General features: G+C 37.9%; 1 protein-coding gene across 1 annotated transcript in view; it reads right to left on the reverse strand.

The window, feature by feature from the left end:
- The window catches only part of LOC110035115 (protein CURVATURE THYLAKOID 1B, chloroplastic), a 33,722-nt gene that overhangs the window by 25,863 nt on the left and 1,240 nt on the right, over nucleotides 1–6,619 (reverse strand). The gene's annotated exons all lie outside the window — the stretch shown is intronic.

Here is a 6,619-nt window from a genome sequence, read left to right on the forward strand (position 1 = left end):
GTGGTAAGACAAACTAATAAATAAAAGGCACGTGAAAAAACGATGGAAAGAAGCTTATATATAAGGCTATGAATAAACTAATGCACTCGATGAACAACTCGAACTCGACTCGATTAAGACTCGATCATGTTCACTCAAATTAGTACATAAACAAGTTTAAACAATTTTTAAAAACTAGAAGCTTAAATGAACTAAACATGAACATAGCAAAACTTGTCATTTATGTTCACGAACAAACTCGTTTATTGTTCAGTAAATAACTTGTTAAATACTCTATATTAAGTTTGATTATAGCTCATATCCTATTATAATAATAATATTTCCAGATTAATTATTAATCATATATTTATTTTATCCATATATAACCATTAGTTATATATTTATTTTATTAAAGTTTACGTGTTAGATGTGAAAATACATGAGACTTGAGTGTTATGCATGAAATGCTCCTTAAAATTAACTTTAACTGCAAACTTCACTTTCTCTCTAGTCTCTCGCAGTTTTACCTCTTCCAAAAACATACGAGACCTCGAGTCGCTAAGGAGTGCAAGTAACGAAGGCGACAACGTGATCGCAGCTTGCAAGGATCTTTGAAACTCTAGCCTCCGGTACATCTCCCATTTCCACTCTGCTCCAAAGTCCTACTCTATCAACCATCATATTTTTCATCCATCCTCGCACCCCACTTCACGTGCTTCACCTTATTTAAATCCTATAAATCCTCCTTCAAATTTCATTTATGATATCCGGGAATTAACGTAAGACAAAAGGTGAAATGGGATTTAAGATCATGTATGATTCAAAGTTGTCATTTTTTATGTTTAGACATCTTGTGAGATTTAAAAAAAAATGGAGAAACGGGATTTAAAATCCTTTAGGAATTTATTTTGTTATTTTTGTTGATTGGTAGGATTTAGGTTAAATCCTGCTTAATTCTTGCTACCAAACAACCGGTAAATGAGGGATTTAGCTTAAAAAAAGAGGAAAAAACAAGATTTAAGTTCCTATAGGCTTTAAAGTTGTCATTTTTGGTTGTTTGCTAGGATTTAGGCTAGATTATGCTTAAATGCTACATAAATCTACAAAACAGCCCCTAAATGAGAAATTTAGGTCAAAATAGAGGAGAAATGAGATTTAAGATATTATAGGGTTTAAAGTTTATAATCAATAAATTAGTAACTGCGATCAAATTTGTAAAATTATTTATTAAATTTTTTTTATGAAAATCTAGATATCATTTGAGTTTTTAGCCCGTTTATTAGTTTGTTTAAGTACTAGTTCACTAGTCATAAATAAATCAGGTACAAATCAAGCTCAAATATTGAAAAACTTAAACAAGACAAGCTTGAACAATATATGAAAGCTCGACACAAGCTCAAACTGAACGTGAACAACTTATAATTATATCAAGCCACGTTCGAACTATGATAAACTCGACTTAACTCGGCTCAACTACAAGCCTACTAATATATATGGGCGAGTCCTTTATTCTGACAATGTTCATTAATTCATCAACACAATATGGAATCATCATGTAATAATTGTATAAATTGAACTAGTGTAAAGTTATTTTCATTAAAAAAAATTGAACATGCCAAATATAGAAGTAATACCCACCTTTTTTTTCTTCTTTTTCACTTTTCTTTATATATATTTAATAGAAGTTCAATAAAGTTTAGAGCTATGGGAAACATTCCCCAGTTATATTAGAAAAGGAGTCTATGGCTAATTGCAGTTTATTAAAGGTGCTATACACCCTCATTGCGACATGATTGCCTAATGCTAGAGATGCTAGGTGCTAGTTTAGGAGCTCATATGATAAAACGAGGTAGTAAATAAATTCACTAATTACAAAGAATATGTTTGGAAAGTATGATATGCTAATCATCACAAGAAAACACTATTATGCATTGAAGAAAAAAAAATACAATTTCAAGTTTTATCATTCCAAATATCAAAATAACAAAACCTTGTAAAATAGATTGTTCAAAACAAAATACTTAGAATGCCCAAAAGTTAATTTTAAAGATTAAAAAAGCAGACAAAAATATAAGTCAGTAAGATTGATCTGATCTTCAATACTCTCCATTTCATCATTTCATCAACCATATCCTCTTCCCCATCATTACATTTGTAGCCTCGCATCTTAATAATAAACTTATATAAATATAAAAAAAATTACAGCACAGAGTTGAGCTTCTTAACTAAGGCACTCGATTAGAGGATGCCTCGGTGACCACGCCCTGCTAGGAGGCATTGTAGGCTTGTCGTGCTTGGCCATCTAAGCAAGTGTTGCCCAGTTTTATTTTGGATATCATTGTCTAATTGTTAAGATAAGGATTAAAACAAGTCATCTAGAGAAGAGAACAATAAATCTCGTTTTGTGAAGGAGCTTGTGCATGCAATGATACAAGAACTAGTTAGAGAATCATCAGAAACAAAAACATCTTTTATTAATATTGACGACATAAATGGAAAGGGGAACTACAATTCTCCAGCTAGGACAGAAAGAAAAGATCCAGAAGTGATGGTGGCGTTGATGAAGCGGCAAGGGAAAATGGGAAGAGTGGAGGGCATCAGATATGTTGGAAAGGTGCTTGGTGGCTGGTTTGGGGGGTTTGGGAGAGTGGCGCAGTAGGGCAAGCTGCAGCGAAGGACGGTGAAGCGTGTTGGGTGATGGCGAGGTGAGTTGGACAGCAAGGAGAACTGTTGTACAGGAGCACAACAAGCTGCAAGGGGCAGTTGGGAGTAGGGGTTTAAACGAGTCGAGCTCAAGCAAGCCCATGGCTTATTCGTGTTCTGCTTGTTTAAATTAAGTTTTGTTAGTGTTCGGCTCGTGTTCGAAATTGCTCGTAAATTATTTATTCGTGTTCGGCTCGATTCAAACTCATTTGTTCGAATTAAGCTCATGTTCGACTCGAATTTTAGCTCGAACTAAAATTTCAAAAATTAAATTTTTTTAAATATTTTCAATTGAACTAAAAATAAAATATATTTCTATTTCACAAAAAATCACAAAAGAGTGCTTAAGTAAAGCTGAAAACTTAGAATTCTCTTGCTTTCTTTTTGCTTTTAAAGAGGATCAATGATGTAGCTTTCCTCAATCAAGTGATGTGGGATAAAAGTCAGACAACTAAATGGATAGAAAATGGGGCGGGCCATGCGAGTAGACTTTAGAGGCATTTACATACATGCCACCAAATTCTTTTGTATTTATATTTTTAACCTCCATGCCAGCAATAAAGCAGCGGGATTTTGGGGAAATGGGGCATTTACATAAATACGCGCAAGTCTTATGTATAGACATATCTATAACTTAATTTTTTTTTTAATCTGATGGGTATTTACATATACCACCCAATTCTTATGTATTTACATATCTTAACATATAATTTTTCTTTTTTACATTTTTATAAATAATTTTTTTATATCATTTAATTACCTTTTATATATTATTAATTTATTATTTAATTAATTCGAGCCAAAACCAGCTGAAAAAAAGTTTGTTCATGTTCGACTCGTTTATAAATCAAGCTGAAAAAATTTGTTTGTGTTCGACTCGTTGCTTATTGAAAGAAAAAACACAAGCTCTTAGCGAGTCGAACACGAGCTGTTCACGAAAGACTAGCTTTTTTCGACACCCCCCAGTTAGGAGGGCTAGAGAGGAAGACGAGCAGCAGGTTGGAGAGGAATAGAGTGCTAGAAGGCGGATTGAAAATGATGGAAAGCAATACAATGGCGAGAAAGAAGCGGCAGCTCAGCAGAGATGGTAGAGGAATGGTCGACAACTAATGGAATGGAAGGAGATAGGGTAGGAAGGATAGAGGAAGAAACATCACCACCTCAAAGTAGGATACGACTAAAGCACCACCATCCCCTCAAATACAACCCTAAAAAAGGTAGAATAGCTCCACAAAAGAATTTGAAAGCAAAACTAACCCTAATACAACAAAGCAACAATATAAAGACTCTCTCAAGTAAAAGACGGTAAATGAAGGAAAGAGGGAGGGCCGACGACACTGTCGTCTTTCCTAAAGTGCCACTCGATCAAGAGGGAAGCGGTAAAGTAAGTAAATCCCGCTCGACTCTTGCCGCATTCTGAACCGGTCACCTAAATTACTGTATGGACCGACTCCTCTATGCTAACGACTAAACCGACTGACTTGTTTCCGCAACCGTGCAGAAGTCTCCTGCACCTACGCCGGTCTCCCAAGGTTTGGAGAGCTTCGACCTCATTCATCGAAGCTTATGGTTCCTTGTCTCTAATCCTGGCGGCACCTGGGTCCTACTACCGGTTGCACTGTCGATCAAAGCATCTAAGAAATTGGCACCACTTGCGTGCCCATGTTTGTATCGATTCGCTCTCTTGAGACTGTGGCTCGTGCCTATACTGCTGGATCCTTCCCATGTAACTCATGGTCGGATAAGTCTAATGTGTCATGAGAGTAGCCAAAATCTTCCCGTCCGGTGGTGGTGCAGGTGATACAGTGTTGACTGTGAGGCTCTGACATCCTCTATGGCGTAACTGTCATGTGTCTGGAGTGGGTGTTTCAATCCTCTCATCCTGTGTAGTCACTAGAATTGGCTCCACTGACGCAGCTCTGCCGATAAGATTCCTGTGATCTCGAGCTCTGTCGAAGGAAGTAGAATGATGTGCTGCCCCTCCTTGGTAAATGAGTATGTGTTTCTGAATCCATCGTGTTGAGTCCTCTAATCAAACTGCTTCGGTCATCTCAACAGAAGGTGGAAGACATCCATTGGGATCACATTACACCACCTTTGGTCTTGCAGCTGGCCTTCGACCGAGAACTCTACCAAACATCTCTGGTTCATGTTGATCTAATTCTCCTTCTACAGCCATGTCAGTGAGTACGACTAGAAGTGTCTCTGAGTCGGGAGTCTCAATTGATTCCACATTCTTGATGTCACTGCAAATCCCTCGTGTCAATATCAATTTGTAGGGCTAGTCAAACTATGAGTGCCTCTCATTCATCTGGGGGAAGATGATGTATCTCTCTTTGGTCCTTAGTTGTATCCTCTCTAACCTCCTCCATTGTGCTCTGGTCTGTAAGTGTGACTACTCTGCTCGTGGGACAGCTGGAGGTGCTCCATCCTACTTCTTCCTGCTCTGAACTAGAGTGTCACTCCCTTGCCCGGGTCTGCTTTTGTCTCTCGGGGTACCTCTGTCGGTCGTTGTACCTGTAGGTGATTTCCTGCCTGCAGGTTGCTGCCTGAAGGATGACTGTTGTCGACCCTGCATTTGTTGCCTTTTCACATTTACGGCTAGTGTATGTACATCCCCAACGTGTTTGATTTCATATTTTTCTAAAAATATATATATATATATATATATATAATTTACATATATATATATATACGTAAATTAAAAAGTCCTTCCGAAGCGGGTGACGGGATTTTGATTCAGGCTGCCGACAGCTTCTTACGGGCGACCCCCAAACATAACTTTCTCCTTTTTTGTGCCGACATGGGGCTACCTGATGTGGAAAAAGGGGCTGGAATAGTGGACAACAACAAGTTGGAGGCGAATAGGGTGTTGGGAGGTGTATTGGAAAAGTTGGACAGTAAGGTAGTGACAGAAAAGGGGCGGCAAGACAGTGGGATGGTATGGGGATGGCCCATGACTAATGAAAAGAAAGGAGAAGGGGGTAGGGAGGAGGATAGAGGAAGATATATCACCACCGTGGAGTATGATACAGTCGGAGCACCACTATCTCCTCGGACACAGCCCTAAAATAGATAGAACAGCTCCACAAAAGAAACTGAAAGCAACACGCAGCAACAAAAACTAAGCCTAATGCAACAAAGCAACAATATAAAACTCTCCCAAGTAAAACATGAAAAATGAAGATAGAGGGAGGGTCTGCGACAGTGTCGTCTTTCCTAAAGTGTCGATTGATCGAGCAGGACACAGGAAAGGAAGTAAATCTCGCCCGACTTCTGTAGCATCCTGAAATGGTTGCCTCAAGCAGCGTCTGAACAGGCTCCCCTATGCTAGTCGGTCGGTCCCCTATGCCAGCTGCTTCTGCCAACTGGCTTGTTTCGCACATCCTTGTGGGAAACACCCACACCAGCATCAAATTCAACACAAAATCAAAATTTGAGAAACTCGCCATAGCTCTATTTGATTCAACATATACTTTAAGACGAGTTCCATTGCATGAAATTCAGCTCAATCTAGTTTGAGTTGAAGTCAATTCAACTAAAAATTTGACCCTATCTTAGATTTTGGATGCCTTTAGCACCCCCAGCTCATGCCTTAGTTTCATGGCCACTATAATAATGATTTTATACACAATAAAAATAACTAAATATTTAGAGTGTTATTTTACCACAAAATACTTGAGAAAGCTCTCTATTTTAGCGACTTAGCCTTAACTTTAAAAATTCATTTCTCTATTATACAGTTAATCTTTTATATAATTGAGCCAACACACCTACAAAGATTGTACATCATTCACTCAGTTTTTGTTCCACTAATCCTATGGCACATATCTTCTAAACATTTTCTCATAAAATTTTTACTTTGCATTTGGTTATCATGGCACCTCCCATTAAATATTCAACTCTCTCTCTCTCTCTCTCTCTCTCTCTGTATGTA

This window comes from Phalaenopsis equestris, unplaced genomic scaffold, assembly GCF_001263595.1.
Source record: "Phalaenopsis equestris unplaced genomic scaffold, ASM126359v1 Scaffold000002, whole genome shotgun sequence".
Classification (NCBI taxonomy): domain Eukaryota; kingdom Viridiplantae; phylum Streptophyta; class Magnoliopsida; order Asparagales; family Orchidaceae; genus Phalaenopsis; species Phalaenopsis equestris.